We start from the raw sequence: 19,097 nt of genomic DNA, 5'->3' as shown, positions 1-19,097 counted from the left end.
TCCTTCCATCACCCTGCCAGAAGGTGAGTTTCAAACAATAACAACTTGCAGTGTAAAACAAAACCTCTCTGCCAAGTAACTCAAATTTCTGTCCCCAGGCTGCAAATATTTAAAGACAAACATACACAAAATGCTGGACGAACATAGCAGGTCAGACAGCAACTATGAAAATGAATAAACAGTTGATGTTTTGTGTGGAGACCCTTCATCAGGACTGGAAAGGAAAGGAGAAAACATCAGAATAAAAGGATGGGAGGAGAAGAAGGACAAGCCAGAAGGTGATAGGTGAAGCCCAGTGGTAAAACCTGTAGAAGAAATGCGATGGGAAAGGAGAGTGGAATATGGGAGAAAGGGAAGGAGGACAGTCACCAGCGGGAAGTAATAGGCAGGTGAGAAGATGAGGCAAGAGACCAGAGTGGTGAATTGAAGAGGGAAGGCAGAGGGGAAAAGAATAAAAGGAAGAAAAAATATTAGTGGAAGGAAGAGAAATTGACGTTCATGCTACCAGGTTGGAAGCTACCTAGACAGAATATGAGGTGTTGCTCCTCAGCTGGAGAATGGTCTCATTGTGGCAGAAGAGGAAAAGGAATGTGAATAGGAATTAAAATGTTTGGCCACCAGGAAATGTGGAGGACGCTATATCGGGAGCTTCAGACACAATAGACTACTCCAACAGATCCATGGGTGAACTGTTGCCTCACCTGAAAGGGCTATTTGGGGTCCTGAATGGAGATAACAGAGGAGGTGAACGGGCAAGTGTAGCATTTTTGTCACTTGCAGATATACATGCCAGGAGGGGATCAGTGGGAAGGGATAAGTGAATCACGGAATCACACCCACAAAGAGCACAATACCTGTTGAAAGCATAGAGTCGGGAGGTGGGGGAAGAGTAAAGATATGTTTGGTGGTAGGATCCTGATGAAAATAGTGGAAGTTGGGGAGAATGACGTGTTAGATGCAGAATTTCATGTAGTGGTAGATAAAGACATGAGGAAGTCTATCCCTGTTAAGATGGTGGGAAGATGGGGTGAGCGTGGATGTCTGGGAAATGGAGGAGATGCAGGTGAGGGCAATGTCAATAGTGGAGGACGAGAAATCCTGTTCTTTGAAGGAGAATAGAGATGTCCTGAAAATGAAAGCCTTATCCTGGGAACAGATGCGGCAGATGTGAAGGAACTGAGCAAAGAAAATAGCATTTTTACAGGAGACAGGATGAGAGGAGGTATAGTCAAGGTAACCATGAGAATTGGTAGGTTTATAAAAGAGACAGTTTGTCTCCAGCGATGGAGACAGAGATCAAGCAAGGGGAGAGAGTTGACAGAAATGGACCAAGTGAATTTAAGGGCAGGGTAGAAGCTGGAGGCAAGGTTGATGATGAAACTGAGGCACTCTGCACAAGTTCATGAAGCAGCACCAGTGTAGCCATCAGTGCAGCACAGAAAGAATTGTGGAGCATTACCAGGGAAAGCTTGGAACATGGACTGCTCCACATAGCCAATGAAAAGGCAGGAATAGCTTGGGTCCGTGTGGGTGTCTATGGCGACCCCGTGAATTTGGCGAAAGTGAGAGGAGCCCAAGGAGAAATAGTTGAGGGTGAGGATCAGGTCTTCCAGATGGAGGAGGGTAGTGGTGGTGGTGGAACGAAACTTGAAGTGGAGAGCTTTAAGACCTCACCCTAAACCTACTTGATATGGGAACAGAAGTACAGAAGTGTATAGGGACTGGACTAACCCTGATATTTAAAGAACTGACCTCAAATCTTCTGTTACTTTATCAAGGAATTCAATGTTAGCCAGATCCCACCTTTCAAATTCAACATTCAATTTATTGTCATATGCACAAACACATCCTGGACCCTAGCTCCCAGGGGGCAACAGACCATCCTGGTGTCTCTTTTGCAGCCACAGAATCTCCTTACTGCCCCGCTAACTATCGAGTCCCCTATAACTACTGCACTGCCTGGCTTTACCTTTCCCTGTCAATGCTTAAAGCTGACTGCAGGGCCACCAGCCTGGCACTTGCTGACATGATCTGACGGGCCATCCCCCCAGCAGTATCCAAAGAGTAAAGGCCACAGCGGAACCCTGCACTGACTTCTTATTCCCCTTACCTCTCCTGGTGGTCACCCATCTGCCATCTAGAGCCTGTACTCTGGGTGTGACCACCTCTTCAAGAGTATCCTCTAAAATATCTTCAGCCTCCCAGATGATCCTGAGTACATTCAATTCCAGCTCCAACTCCTTGACCCAATTAGTCAGGCGCTCAAGTTGGGCACTCTTCCCGCAAATGTAGTCATCAAGGAAACCATCCGGTATCCTGAATTCCCACATCATACAGATCATACAGGAGGAGCATTCCATCCTGACTACTCTATAACAAAAGGAAAAAGGCTTGCCTCTTCTTAACTGTGCCTTCGCCTGTTCACACTGAAGCCTCTTAAGCCAAAGCCTTCCCTCTCTATCACTGGCACGCTCTGACAATGGCCACTCCACTTGAGCCTATCCTTCTTTTACTTGCATCTGAGGTTAGGCCTCTGACGTCAACACTTTCCAGGCCTGCGCAGTCCAGAAGAACCAGCTTTGCTCGAGTTTGTTCCAATTATCCTCTCTCTACCAACTTCCGGCAGTCTCTGACACCGACACATACTCCTCTCAGCTGAGCCAGCAAGAATAGACTAGCTTTACCCAAGTCTCTTTTTATACTTGCATTCCTTGCCTCTTACTTGACAAGGACTTTACCACCGAGCTCCAGTGATTCCTTGTATGGTTTCTTGACCAGGACCCACTCAGCAGGAATTAGGGTGTGTTCTCCTTCTGATGACATATCCAACATTAACAGCATCTGTGTGCTTGTGTGATGTCTGTAAGTATACATTACGAATCATTTCAGCTGGCACATCATGAGTAGGGAAGTAGGTAAGCATATAACAACAAACATCAAAATAAAATCAATTATATCCACTTGCAGTGGCTGGCATGAATCCACTTTTACTGTCTACCTTGACTGCTGAATTGGTAATTAACAGTACTTGGTAATGTGACGAGAATACACATAGATTAAGATGTTAGCTGTCCTGTGCTGGCACCAGTGGGATCAGCAGTTGGTCTGCCACCTATCTTCAGGAGAGAGAGAGATAAGGAAAACAATGGAGCAGCATTTGGAGATGTTAATGAAGGGACGGGAGAGTTTAACAGAAGGAGAGCTGTCAAGATTGGCTCCCCCTTTGAACCCTGAACTGTTTGAAGTGAGGGACAGGCGATACCCCAGCAGGGGGATAAAAAGGGACAGGTTCGCTAAGGCAGGACACACACGACACCCCGAGGTAACGAGACCCTGGAAGCGATGCGTCTCCCACAAGTCGGTGGGAAGTTTAGGACGGCTGATCGCGGGATCAAGCCATAGACACACAGGGTGGAAAGGCACGATCGGCGGGAACCTGATGTGTGTCCACCCTTGCCTGGGTGCCAGGTTCATCGCAGAGAAATGATTGTATCTGGAAACGGAGGGGTCACAGTCGGTGACCTCAGATGACATCACAAAGGGCTCGCCCGAAAGCTGACTGTGAAGAATATCGAAGGTCTGTGTGGAAGCCGTTTGAATATTCATTCATTTTGCTCTCTCTCTCCTTCCCCCCACTGTCCATCTCCCATGGCAGCGATTACTGCGAACTGAACTGAACTAAATTGAACTGAACTTGGCGTCACTTTGAAACTGATCATTTACCCCTAGACAACGATAGAGCTTGATTGATCCTGTTATCTTAATTCTGCGTACATGTGTGTTTATCATTGCTGAACTGTTGCATTTATTATCCTTTTGATTAGAGTACTGTGTTGCTTGTTTCTTTAATAAAATTCCTTAGTTCTAGTAATCCAGACTCCAACTGAGTGATCAATTTCTGCTGGTTTGGCAACCCAGTTACAGGGTACGTAACAGTAAGGACCCTCCCAGCTAGCTCTCAGTTGTGCCTTACGTGGTTTCTTGATCAGGACCCACTCACCACGAATCAGAGTGTGTCCTGCTTCTGATGGAGCAGTCCAAGTAGTAAAAACCTGTTGGGAAGCAGACTGAACAACTCGGGCTAATTTGACACTATAATCAATTAACTACCTACCATAATGTGTACATCAGCCTTTGAGATTGACAGCTCCCCAGCATGACATAGGACATCCTGTTACCACTTCAAATAGACTCGGTTTTGTATCCTTGATTGGGGTTGCTCTGCTGCTGTATTAAGCCACAGGAAGAGCTGTAGGCCATGGTACGCCTTCCTCATGGCACATAGCCATTGTTTGATGATGCCATTCATTTTTTCAACTTGTCCTGATGACTCTGGGTGATGTGGACAATGAAAAGACCATCTAATATTCATTAGTCGAAATAATTTGACAAATGTTTTGAGTTAAATGTGTTCCTTGGTCAGAGTCGATGTGACATGGCAATCCCCACCTAGAAATATTCTCCTTAATCAGAGATTTGACTGTATGTGTGGCAGTAGCCTTTTTGCTGGGATGGCTTCCATCTACGTTGAAAATTTGTTGACTATTACTAGGACATCTGAAGTTAGGTAGTTCACTTGTAGAAGTAAAAATATACCAGGTGGGGCAGGATCACGTAGTTGAGGTAGCTTCTCTGTTGATTCAGGTTTGGTTTTCTGGGATGTCATACTCCTCTCGACTGTTTGCCGATTTTGCATCCAGAACTTTGGATTCTACCACAACTGGGAGAACTTGTCAATCTTCTGCACTCCAATGTGTCCTGGGAGTATCTGCTGTGCCAGATAGGGAAGCAGTTCAGTTCAGACCATGTCTGTGACTAGTGACATATCTCCATACTCCATCATTCTCCATCCAGGGCCACTCCTCTTAGTCTGAGATTTGATTTTTGCATTTCCTCAAATATCTTGTGTCTTCATCTATGATGATTCTGTAGTTTCAGTTATCAGGTTTTCTTCTAGTTATTTATTTCTTCCCTTTCTGCAGTTCTTTCTGTAAATGTGTTTCCATAGCTCTCCATTGTGGTCATTTTGGAGTAACCTTTACATTTTAGAACAGCAACATCTGGTTGCAGTTCTATGACTTCCATGATTTCTTGTACCGGTTGACCACTCTTGATTGGAATTCCCATGGCTGTAAGAAATCCCCTTTGTTTCCATAAATTTCCAAAGGCATGAAGAACTCGAAAAGCTTATTGAGAATCAGTGTAGATGTTAGTTGATCTTCCTTCAGGCTTCAATCAAAGCTTTCAGTTTTGCCTGTTGTGCACAGACATCAGGAGCCATCTTTCCCGAGAGCCTCACTTCAGTTTCTCCGGCAACAGCCCAACCAGCCATCCGAATTCCTCCTTCAATGGTTGAGGAGGCATCAGTGTACAGAATTAGACCTGGGTTCAATAGAGGCACTTCTTTATGGAATTTGCATCTTCTTGACATGTTACTGTTCTCAACAGTTATAATCATTGTAGTATTCTATGTCCACTGGATTCACTGGACTTGCTCATTGAACGATGATATTAGGTCTCTGAACATCAGTGGACCACTTGGACTATCGAGCAGCTGTCTCTTGAGAGGCCCTGTTCATAATCAATAGAGTATGCTCTAAATATGGACATCAAACATTTAAAAATTGATCCAGCAGCTATGAATGCCAGGTAAGTTGTCTGCACTAGTTGTAGACACAAACCCCATCCTAAAGCTACATAGTCCAATTTGGCATATCCAAAAGGATGCTGCTGGTCTCCATGTTCTTGAGTTAATAACATGAATTCGGAGAAGGAATTCTTGAATTCAGAGAAGGAAGTCTGAGAATCGGAGTGGGAGTGCGGCGGAAAACATTTTGATTTTTTTCTATTTCTCATTAGAGTTAAGAGAAGCGGGACTGCAGCAGGCGTGTGACATCGGACAGTGAAGCTCGGAAGATTTAAAAGGAACACAGCCTTATACAGTGGGCAGATTGTTTTGTGGGCAGCGGAGTGAGTCTTGAGCAGAGTGAAGGCTTAAGGGCTTTGGCTCAACGGGCTTAGGCTGAAACAGACGAGGCAAAGTAGGTTTGGTTTTCAACTTTTCCTGTTCTTTGAGGAAAGTGGGAATTATGAGTGTGAGGGTAGTTTGTTGTTCTCGGTGTCAGATGTGTGAGGTCCTGGAGTCTCCTAGCCTCCCGGACGTCCACATCTGCACCAGGTGCGCCGAGCTGCAGCACCTAAGGGACTGTGTTAGGGAACTGGAGCTGCATCTTGATGACCTTCGTCTGGTCAGGGAGAGTGAGGAGTTGATAGAGAGGAGTTACAGGCAGGCGGTCACACCGGGGCCACGGGAGGCAGACAAGTGAGTCATCGTTAAGAGGGGGAAGGGAAAGTGTCAGGTACTAGAAAGTACCCCAGTGGCTGTGCCAGATGACAATAAGTACTCCTGTTTGAGTACTGTTGGGGGGGACAGCTTACCCGGGAGAAGCGACAGTGGACGTGCCTCCGGCACAGAGTCTGACCCTACAGCTCAGAAGGGTAGGGAAAGGAAGAGGACGGCAGTAGTAATAGGGGACTCAATAGTTAGGGGGTCAGATAGATGATTCTGTGGACGCAGTCAGGAGACCCGGATGGTAGTTTGCCTCCCTGGTGCCTGGGTCTGGGATGTTTCTGATCACGTCCAAGGTATCCTGAAGTGGGGGGATGAGGAGCCAGAGATCGTGGTACATATAGGTACCAATGACATAGGTAGGAAAAGGGAAGAGGTCCTGAAAGGAGAATATAGGGAGTTAGGAAGGGAGTTGAGAAGAAGGACCGCAAAGGTAGTAATCTAGGGATTACTGCCTGTGCCACGCGACAGTGAGAGCAGGAATGGAATGAGGTGGAGGATAAATGTGTGGCTGTGGGATTGGAGCGGGGGCAGGGATTCAAATTTCTGGGTCATTGGGACCTCTTTTGGCGCAGGTGTGACCTGTACGAAGGGACGGGTTGCACTTGAATCCTAGGGGGACCAATATCCTGGCGGGGAGATTTGTGAAGGCTACTGGGGAGACTTTAAACTAGAATGGTTGGGGGGTGGGAATCAAATTGTGGAGACTAGGAGAGAGGAGGTTAGTTCACAAATAGAGAAAGCTAGTAGACAGTGTGTGAGGGAGGATAGGCAGGGGACAAAGAACGGGAGCACTCAGACCCAAGATGTAGGGGAGAAGGAAGAAAAGATAGCAAAGTTGTTTGCACCATCAGGGATAAACAGAGAGTAAGAGATGGACAGTTTCTTAAGTGCATCTATTTTAATGCTAGGAGAATTGTAAGAAAGGTGGATGAGCTTAAAGCATGGATTGGTACCTGGAAATATGATGTTGTAGCTATCAGTGAAACATGGTTGCAGGAGGGGTGTGATTGGCAACTAAATATTCCTGGATTTCATTGCTTCAGGTGTGATAGAATTGGAGGGGCAAGAGGGGGAGGTGTTGCTTTGCTTGTCAGAGAAAATATTACAGCGGTGCTTTGGCAGGATAGATTAGAGGACTCGTCTACGGAGGCTATTTGGGTGGAATTGAGGAAAAGGAAAGGTGTAGTGTTATGTAACTGGCAACAATGAATATTAATCGAGACAGGTTATATAAAAACAACCAAACATTTATTAAACACGTATAAATGATAAGGAAAAAAAAATCAAAGGAAACCTTTAACCGGAGGTTAACAGGTACGCAGCTGTTCACCAACTCCACTTGGCTCTGGTTCTGAAAGCGTTAAATGCAAAAACAGTTCTTAAAGCGATACAATCAGATATAGTTCTTAAAGCGATAACTTCAAAAGTCCAACAGATTTACACATTCAATTGGGAGAGACGTCTCTGGAGAAAGATTTCTTCACAGACGCAACTTTACTGCTGGTTCTGTCCACAGGATTCCCGGTGCCGAAAATAAACAGTTTACATCGACTGACAAATTCCTTTTAGAGAAGAGAGAGCACCTTTTTGCATGAACTCATTGCCCTATTGCAAGAGTTATCTCAATGCAGCTTCTCTCCAACGAAGACTCAATAAGGTCGATTCTTTATTAAACTGCCAAACGATGCCGACTTCTCTCGATCCTTCACTTCGATGAATTCTTCACTCTCCCTTCAAAACTGTTGGAATTGAGTAAATTGGCACTTCCAGCCAGATATTCCCAGTCCAATAATAGAAATCCTGTAAGAGAACACACCTTCCGTTTTAAAAATGAAGCTGCGTCACAAAAACAAACACGCAACAGAAACGGAGGCACAACACGTTCTACCTGGAAATCTACAAACTCAAAAACTAACTGCGTCACCTGAGTCGGCCCTTATATAGTCACAGGGCATGTCATCACGTGACCTCACATTGGCAGGAAAATCACATCAGGTGACCTCCAAAAGATCATTACATCATCCTCATAAAAAAAAACAGATCTCCTTGAGCATGTAACAGTAGTAACGCTTACAGGGGTGTATTATAGACCACCTAATGGGGAGCGAGAATGGGAGGAGCAAATTTGTAAGGAAATAGCAGATATTTGTAGTAAACACAAGACTGTGATTTTGGGAGATTTTAATTTTCCACACATAGACTGGGAAGCCCATTCTGTAAAAGGGCTGGATGGTTTGGAGTTTGTAAAATGTGTGCAAGATAGCTTTTTGCAGCAATACATAGAGGTACCAACTAGAGAAGGTGCAGTGTTGGATCTCCTGTTAGGGAATGAGACAGGTCAGGTGACGAAGGTATGTGTTGGGGAGCACTTCGGGTCCAGTGATCACAATGCCATTAGTTTCAATATAATTATGGAGAAGGATAGGACTGGACTCAGGGTTGATATTTTTGATTGGACAAAGCCTAACTTTGAGGAGATGCGAAAGGTTTTAGAAGGAGTGGATTGGGACAATTTGCTTTATGGGAAGGATTTAATAGAGAAATGGAGGTCATTTAAAGGTGAAATTTTGAGGGTACAGAATCTTTATGTTCCTGTTAGGTTGAAAGGAAAGGTTAAAAGTTTGAGAGAGCCATGGTTTTCAAGGGATATTGGAAACTTGGTTCAGAAAAAGAGAGATATCTACAATAAATATAGGCAGCATGGAGTAAATGAGGTGCTCAAGGAATATAAAGAATGTAAAAAGAATCTTAAGAAAGAAATTAGAAAAGCTGAAAGAAGATATGAGGTTGCTTTGGCAAGTAAGGTGAAAATAAATCCAAAGGGTTTCTAGGTTATATTAATAGCAAAAGGGCAGTGAGGGATAAAATCGGTCCCTTAGAGAATCAGAGTGGAAGGCTATGTGCGGAGCCAAAAGAGATAGGGGAGATTTTGAACAATTTCTTTTCTTCAGTATTCACTAAGGAGAAGAATATTGAATTGTGTAAGCTAAGGGAAACAAGTAGGGTAGCTCTGGAAATTATGATGATTAAAGAAAACCAAGTACTGGAGCTTTTAAGTAATATAAAAGTGGATAAGTCTCCGGATGCCGACAGATATTCCCTAGGACCTTGAGGGAAGTTAATGTAGAAATAGCAGGGGCTCTGACAGAAATATTTCAAATGTCATTAGAAACGGGGATGGTGCTGGAGGCATGGTGTATAGCTTGTGTTGTTCCATTGTTTAAAAAGGGTTCTAAGAGTAAACCTAGAAATTATCGGCCTGTAAGTTTGATGTCAGTGGTGGGTATATTGATGGAAAGTATTCTTAGAGATGGTATATATAATTATCAGGATAGACAGGGTCTGATTAGGAACAGTCAACATGGATTCGTGCGTGGAAGGTCATGTTTGATAAATCTTATTGAATTTTTTGAAGAGGCTACTAGAAAAGTTGACGAGGGTAAAGTGGTGGATGTTGTCTATATGGACTTCAGTAAGGCCTTTGACAAGGTTCCACACGGAAGGTTAGTTAGGAAGGTTCAATCTTTATGTATTAATATTGAAGTGGTAAAATGGATTCAGCCGTGGCTGGATGGGAGATGCCAGAGAGTAGTGGTGGATAACTATGTGTCAGATTGGAGGCCAGTGTCTAGTGGTGTGCCTCAGGGATCTGTACTGGGTCCAATGTTGTTTGTCATATATATTAATGATCTGGATGATGGGGTGGTAAATTGGATTAGTAAGTATGCAGATGATACTAAGATAGGTGGAGTTGTGGTAATGAAGTAGGTTTTCAAAGCTTGCAGAGAGATTTAGGCCAGTTAGAAGAGTGGGCTGAAAGATGGCAGATGGAGTTTAATACTGATAAATATGAGGTGCTACATTTTGGTAAGACCAATCAAAATAGGACATACATGGCAAATGGTAGGGCATTGAAGAATGCAGTAGAACAGAGGGATCTAGGAATAATGGTGCATAGTTCCCTGAAGGTTAGGACTGGACCCAGGGTTGAGATTTTTGATTGGACAAAGGCTAACTTTGAGGAGATGTGAAGGAGAAGGTGGAATCTCATGTGGATAGGGTGGTGAAGAAAGCTTTTGGTATGCTGACCTTTATAAATCAGAGCATTAAGTTTAGGAGTTGGGATGTAATATTGAAATTGTACAAGACATTGGTGAGGCCAAATTTGGAGTATTGTGTACAGTTCTGGTCACCAAATTATAGGAAAGATGTCAACAAAATTGAGAGAGTACAGAGAAGATTTACTAGAATGTTACCTGGGTTTCATCTCCTAAGTTACAGAGAAAGGTGGAACAAGTTGAGCCTTTATTCTTTGGAGCGTAGAAGGTTGAGGGGGGACTTGATAGAGGTATTTAAAATTATGAGGGGGATAGATAGAGTTGACGTGGATAGGCTTTTTCCATGAGAGTGGGGGAGATTCAAATGAGGGGACATGAGTTGAGAGTTAAAGGGCAAAAGTTGAGGGGTAACATGAGGGGGAACTTCTTTACTCAGAGAGTGGTAGCTGTGTGGAACGAGCTTCCAGCAGAAGTGGTTGAGGCAGGTTCGATGTTGTCATTTGAAGTTAAATTGGATAGGTATATGGACAGGAAAGGAATGGAGGCTGAGTGCAGGTCGGTGGGACTAGGTGAGAGTAAGAGTTCGGCATGGACTAGAAGGGCCGAGATGACCTGTTTCCGTGCTGTAATTGTTATATGGTTAAAACTGCTGGCATGTAGCTATGCTTCTTGCTAACATACGTGGTAAATGGGCTTCCCGTATCTGGGATTCCTAATGCAGGTGCAGTACTTAGTATCACCTTTAATGCTTGAAAAGCTTTCATCTTTTCTTTATGAAGGGTCACAGAGTTGTCAGAGCGCTTGCTGCCTTTCAGCAGACGAGTGAGGAGTTGAGAATTTTCAGCATCTGAATCAACCCATGCTGTGTTGTAGTCGCACGAACCCAGAAATGATCAAAGTTGGTAGACTGTTGTGGTTGGTTTTGTGGGTATAACTACCTTTGAACATTCTTCAGTGATTTCTCATTTGCCTCTGGAAATTTTCTGTCCCAAGTAAATCACTTAATCTTGTAGCAGTTGTGTATTGTACAGATTTGCTCTGTGCCCCTTGAAGGCAAGATAATTGAGCAAATAATGTTGATTTCATTTCCAACTAGCAAATTAACATATGCAGTGAATTCCAGTTCCACTTGCTCTGTTGGTTAGCCGTTAGACAGTTGATTCATCTGTACTGATTTGATTTGAGCTTCGATATCTAACTCCACGTATTCGGCAGTTTGTACCAGATCATGATAGGAAACTGCAGTTTCACTTCAGCTTGTTTTTGTTAAGCTCATCAGTTTGGCAACATCAGGTTTCAAACCATCCATGAATGTCGACTTGAGAGGGGCATGTAGATTCTTCTATATTCAGTTATTGCTTGAACTTCTGAGTAGCTGAGCCAAACTGCCCAATTGCAATCTTCATATTCAGAAACATCCTTTGAAGCCTTTCCTTTGCAATCAATCTCTATTGGGGATTGTCATTCCAACTATTTCTTAATTGCATTTTAACCATCTTGTAAATTCAGTTTATCCTCTCTTATACCATCTTCAACTCAATGTGTCAACTACCTTATTTGCTGGGAAGACAGCATGGTAGTTAGTCATAGTCATAGTCATAGTCATAGTCATAGTCATACTTTATTGATCCCGAGGGAAACTGGTTTCGTTACAGTTGCACCTTAAATAATTAAATAGTGATAAAACCATAAATAATTAAATAGTAATATGTAAATTATGCCAGAAAATAAGTCCAGGAACAGCCTATTGGCTCAGGGTGTCTGACCCTCCAAGGGAGGAGTTGTAAAGTTTGCTGGCCATTAGCAGGAATGACTACCTATGATGCTCTGTGTTGCATCTCGGTGGAATGAGTCTCTGGCTGAATGTACTCCTGTGCCCAACCAGTACATTATGTAGTGGATGGGAGACATTGTCCAAGATGGCATGCAACTTGGACAGCATCCTTTTCACAGACACCACCGTCAGAGAGACCAGTTCCATCCCCACAACATCACTGGCCTTATGAATTTGGATTTGTTAACTTTTGGATGCCATCATATGCATGCAATTTAAATATGTTTTTAATTCATTAAAGTTCAGCACATGTTTTTAAGCTTCCTTATTTAGGATGTGGAATTTCTTTGGACTATTTGTCAATTTTTGCTGGTTCTAATGATTGATGAGAAGCCTTCTGTCTCCTTTCATAATTTCCTTTTTCATTCGAGTACGCTTTCACTCCCTTAGTTTTTACTGGGGCAAGTCCTGATATGGCTGCCAGACCAATTACCTCAATACTGTCATCATCACTTCGGCCACCAGAGGTCTCTGTTGAGTCAGTGTGAAATCCATTTTGCAGTTCCTTGGAGTTCCCATCGTGTCGCCCTTTCTGGGGGCTATTCGGTGTTGGCTGCATTCCAACATAAGTGACATCACTGTCAACACTGCTCACTAGGTTGGCAGAACCTCCCACTGTGCTGTCTTGTAACTTGATCGGGATACAATTCATCAAGAACATCATGTTGTTTTTGCTCAATTAAAAGAGATCCACTTGCTAGGTTTTTTACTGTTTCTGTCATATTGTTCCTTCAGCATGTTACACATTCTTTCCTCTTGATTAAATTATTTACTCACTCAGTGCTCACTTCACCATTATTTAGTGCACACTGACTTTCCAATTGGGCACATTCGCAGTTAAATTCATTTATTTGACCTTGTAGCTTAGAATGTTTACATTTTCTTAGCTTTGATAATACAGCTGGCACCCAGTCAGGCTTTTTATTTCTCAACAGTATTTTCTCAATCTTAGTCCATACTTCCTCAACTTTGGTCATTGTTTTAAGTTTGATCGTAATGAGTACTCCTCACTTTAGACGTCAATTGCAGTTATTAGAAAATAATTATCACCCAAATAGAGATTACAGCCTGATTTTTATATAAATAGAGCTTATAGATCAGCTGCACCCAAAGCTCATTAGAGCTTTTATTCTGAAAGTTCGAGTCAACCAAGATATTTTAATAGAGCCAGCCTAAGAACTTTTTAATAAAGTTGTGCCCAAAAATAGAGTTGCAACGCAGGAATATTTAATACTGATCCACCACAAATACCAAAAATAAATGTTTTCTTCTCACTTTTACATTTCCTTTAGATGGTGTACTGAAGCAGAATCAGATGATTTCTCCAACAATTCAGGAATGGGGAAAGTTCTTATTTCCTATTAGTTGTGCACTAAAACTTCCTTCTTTATCTAACTCTGTCTTTTCATAATCATCCTGTTCATGATGCCAAAAATTGTGGGGTCTAGTGATTTTTCAATCACCAGGTTCTTTTAGGAGTCCAAGAAAAAAATAATTCTTGTTGCTTCGTGATCGTTTATCTTAAAGTTTAAAGAAAGGAACAGTTTAAGGCATCCGTTAGTCTTGCAAGACCATGGATCTGTGCCTGGAAAGCCTTCACTCTCCAGGGTGCAGACCTGGGCAAGGTTGTATGGAAGACCCTTCTGCAAGTCTCCCCTCTCCATGACACCAATGTTGTCCAAGGGAAGGGCAAGAGCCGATACAGCTTGGCGCCAGTGTCGTTGCAGAGTACTGTGTGGTTAAGTGCCTTGCTCAAGGACATAACACGCTGCCTCGGCTGGGGCTCGAACTCACGACCTTCAGACCGCTAGTCGAATGCCTTAACCACTTGGCCAAGAAAGGAACAGATACAGAGCATATGAAATGAGATGAACACAAGGGAACGATGGTGATTTTTGTAGAGTCTGACTCCTTTATGCTTAAGGTAAGACAAATTCCTGAAATAAGGAAGGGCCAATTAAAAGACATAACCCCACCCCATATGTGTCAAGAGCCACTGTAAAATGTAAAGGAGATTAACCGTTATGTAACTGCCATGCCACTTTTCCACCAGTAGGTGAGGACAAACACCACATAGTTTGAAAATATATGACTCAAAAGAAAGTGTATTCATAAAAACTACGATTTTAGTCTTACTAAAAACCTTATTAATTCAACGAATGCCTTATTAAAACATAAAAAAAACAGCCAATTTCAACAGCAGAAAGAACTCTGATTTAACAAGTCACCTGAAAGACAACACACTAGCCCACCTGTGTTATAACAATGTTGTATCAGGATACATTATGCCCACACAGCTCTCCAATAGAATTTGAACCCACAAGCTGGACTACAACTGACAGTCACATTTGGCAATTTACTTCTGATCATTAAATAACACAGTTTGTTTTCACTGCAAGGGTAACAAGTGGTGTGGCCAAGTTCGAGCAGTGGGAGAGCTAAGACAAAATCAGGTGAAGGGAAAGTAGAAACCTTTGAGATCATAGGGATCTGGAATTCAGTTTCCCTGCTTTAGCTTTCACTTCAGTGTGTCAGGCGAGTTTGGACTTGACCTGATTCTGGGTCTCTGGCGTGGCAGACCAGGGAATTGATATTCAGACAGGTACTTTCCTAGATACTTCATACTTTATACTTTATTGTCGCCAAACAATTGATACTAGAACGTACAATCATCACAGTGATATTTGATTCTGTGCTTCCCGCTCCCTGGAGTACAAATTGATAGTAAATATTAAAAATTTAAATTATAAATCATAAATAGAAAATAGAAAATGGGAAGTAAGGTAGTGTAAAAAAACTGAGAGGCAGGTCTGGACATTTGGAGGGTACGGCCCAGATCCAGGTCAGGATCCGTTCAGCAGTCTTATCACAGTTGGAAAGAAGCTGTTCCCAAATCTGGCCATACGAGTCTTCAAGCTCCTGAGCCTTCTCCCGGAGGGAAGAGGGACGAAAAGTGTGTTGGTTGGGTGGGTCGCATCCTTGATTATCCTGGCAGCACTGCTACGACGGTGTGCGGTGTAAAGTGATACTTTGTCTTTCCAGCACAGTTCCAAGACAAATGCAATTATCCAAATCAGAAGGCCAGGCAGAGGTTCAATGTAATGAAAACAGGAGTCAAAACAAACCAAGTAAGCAATTCCAAAAAAGACTGAATCCGAATTTCTAAAATAAAACAGCTCCAAAATACAAAAATAACAAGGCAAGGCCAAAAAAAAAGACTTGAAAGCAATCCAGCACTGGATTATGAGATAGGCGCACTATCAGATGTTGTCTCAAAGACGGAGCAAAGAACAGCACAATTCACACAATTTGAATACTCAGAGCAGCTGGCCACAGTCAGCTACCATACAAGTAACACAGCAAGGCTAGAATGTTTACAAGCCAGAAGCTCGCTGAGGGTCTCTAGTGAGCAACTGTGGGATAGACCCAAAAGACCCGAGGACCCACCTCCCACAGGAATGTCTCCGGATGATCCCCTGAGGGCAGTTCGGTCAACAACAAAAGTCTCAAATCAATTCCAGGTCTAGTGTGCTCTGGGCACGGGGACCCAGAAGTGTTTCTCCAGCCCATGGCCCCCATCTCCCACCAGGTACGGGAGTTGTTCATGTGTCAAGTATGAGTCCAGCGGTCAGCAGACTGTGAAGTCGGGCTGACCATCAATGATGCAGGGTGGGGGGAGAGGGTCTAGTTAGTGGAGCGGGGGCAGGTGATTACAGGCCATAGGAGGGACACGTGGACGGTGAGGAAACTTGAGTTGGTGGGTAAGCAGATTCACTCTTCTCACCACCTTGAAAGGGCCAATAAAATGCGATATTCAACCTGCAGAGGAAGATCCTTAACAGAACGCAAGACTCTCTGCCCAGAAGGTAGAGACCGTGTTGGCCTACGACACCGGTTGGCATGGAGCTGATGTTGTTGGGAAGCCAGGTGAAGAGTCAACAGGGCCTTCCTCCAAACCCCGTGACAGTGATGGATGAACTGCTGTGCAAAGGGACCCCATCTCAACCTCCTACACAAGAAACACGGGCGACTGGTATCCGAGCTGCCAATCAAAGGAGTGAGGAATAATAGCACAAAGTTTTGTGGGCGTACTCAGCCCACAGGACATAGGTGCTCCAGGAGACCGGGCATCTCAGGGTTGCTTCCAGGTCCTGGTTAACCCTGTCTGGCCATTTGACTCAGGATGTTAACCTGATGAGAAGCCGACCATTGCTTCGATGAGCTGGCAGAAGGCTCGCCAAAACTGGAAGGTGAACTGACACACTAAGTTGGAGATCACAGACCATACACTCGGACACATGTTTATACCTTAGCATAGTAGTCTCACAGGCAGCAGGGAGTTCAGGCAATGGAATAAAATGACAGGCCTGAGGAAGACAACGAATGATGACTGGGATGACTGTATTACCTTAGGAAGGAATCAGACCTGTGATGAAGTCTGCAGAGATGTGAGACTAAGGACACAGTGGAATGGGTAATGTTTGGAGGAGGCCTTGGAGATGAAGATGAGAACTCTTGCTTTGGACACAGGTAGGACACACAGCCACGCAGGACTAACATCCTTCTCCATGTTGAAAAAAAATGCCTCTTAAGAAATTCCGGGGTCCTGGGTGTTCCCAGGTGTCTGATATGATGGGAAGAATGGCACCAGAGATCTGGCTGATGATGGAACAAAAAGGCTGCCAGCAGGATAGTTACCAGGATCTGGTTGCACACATTGTGCCTGATTCATGACCCTCTCCACTTTCTGGCAAACTGGAGCCACCATCATGGAACGGGAAGGAATGGTCTGAGGTCAAAATCTTGGCTGTTCACCTGAAAAACTCAGGATTGGGCTTCAGGTTTTTGATTCTTGGAGCCAGGGCAATATGAAGGGATGAAGTTGAACTGATTGAAGAAGAGCAGATGGTAACCATTCCTGAGGTCCAGCTCGGTGAAGATGGTAACCCTGCAGTAACTCAAAAGCAGTGGGCAACAGAGGCAGGAGATAACATATCTTGACTGTTATTTTATTGAGACCCTGGTAATCAATACAAGGGCCCAAGCCACCATCTTTTTCTCCCCTCACCAAGAGAGCTGCACCAGCAGGGTACACAACACGCAGTTGAAACATGATGCCAGGACGTCCTTAACATAAGCGTCAATGGCAGCAGACATGAGACTGGAGAGGGGGAATATTCACCCCTGAGGAGAACAGGTAACAGGGCATAGATCTAAGATACAGTTCTAAGGGAGGTGAGGGACAGTGACTAAGAAGAGATGTGTGATAGCTCAGGAGGCTCCAGAGACTCGGAAGAGGTAGGGAATAAACTGGAGAAGATGCAGGTAGCTTGGCATGTGGGACCCCATTCAAGAACTGAACTAGTAGCCTAATCAATGTGAGGATTATGACAAACAAGCCAGGGGAATCCTAAGACTGCAGGAAACTCAGGAGAGTGGAATAAGTTAAACTGCATCATGTCCTGTTCATTCTTGATGTGAAGGCACACAGGATCAGTACGTAGCTTACACTGCCATTACCCAGGGATCAACCATTCAAAGCTGTTACTATGAACGAGGAGTTTAGCAAGGTCACAGGAACTTGCAGGTTCTTGGCAAGAGAGATGCCTATGCAGTTGCCTGCAGCCCCGGAGTCCATTAGTGCCCAAAGAGAGTGCTATTGTTCTCCCCAGGAAATGGATGTGGGAAGCAGGACCCCAATGACTAAAGACTCAGGGTAGAAGAGACCACCCTCCCCCCCCCCCCCCCCCGTTGCTGTCTCCACGCTGGACCGTCGTGGCTATTTCCCAACAGTTCTTGGACATGTGGACCTGAAGTAGCCTGGCCTGCTGCAGTAAAGGCAACATTTTTCCCTCATCCTGTGGTCTCACTTTGCCTGAGAGAGGTGTGTGCTCCTAGCTGCATGGGCACCTCAGAGTCAGATGGGGGATGACAAGGCCCAGTGGTTTGTGGAGGGTATCTTCCAATCATAGGAGGAATGACATTTGCTAAGCAAGTGTCCCTCTGCCTCTCACACAGTCGGTTGTTTAGGCCAGCGGTCCCCAATCACCGGGCCGTGGACTGGTACTGGGCCGCAAATCATGTACTACCGGGCCGTGAGGAAACGATATGAGTCAGCTGCACCTTTCCTCATTCCCTGTCACGCACTATTGAACTTGAACATAGGGTTGCTAACTGTCCTGTATTTGCCGGGACATCCCGTATATTGGGCTAAATTGGTTTGTCCCGTATTTCCCCTGCTAAGGTAGAGCGTTCCTATGTAAACCTTTCGTAAGCCGAAATGGCGTGAAGCGAAAAAGCAATTACCATTAATTTATCTGGGAAGATTTTTGAGCATTCCCAGACTCAAAAAAATAACCTAATAAATCATACTAAATAACACATAAAATCAAAAATAGATAACACTAACATAGAGTTAGGGTTAAAAATACACGTGGACTAAGATGTTGATCGTCCTATAGTAAAAGCAGGAATGATATGATAAATAAACAGCCTATAGAAAGTAGAAATAATGTATGTACAGTATAGTCGGGAAGATGAAGGCAAAACCGATTTGTGGGAGAAAAAATCGGCACCTACGCGCATGCGCACCTCATATGTGCACGTCACACATGCGCACACAGGTGCCCGTGAAAGGCTTCATGGACATGAAGTCTCTCCTGGGGTAAAGTGTCCCGGGATTTGACTGCTACTTTTGTCCCTTATTTAGGAGTGAGAAATTTGGCAACCCTAACTGTAAAAGACATGTTGAGGTGAGTTTAACCCCACTTGAACACCACCCTCCCCCCCACCCCCCCCGGTTGGCCGGTCCGCAAGAATATTTCAATATTAAACCGGTCCGTGGTGCAGAAAA

This window comes from Mobula birostris, chromosome 3 (assembly GCF_030028105.1).
Source record: "Mobula birostris isolate sMobBir1 chromosome 3, sMobBir1.hap1, whole genome shotgun sequence".
Lineage (NCBI taxonomy): Eukaryota > Metazoa > Chordata > Chondrichthyes > Myliobatiformes > Myliobatidae > Mobula > Mobula birostris.
The sequence above is the reverse complement of the archived record's forward strand: the minus strand, read 5'-3'. Positions refer to the sequence as shown.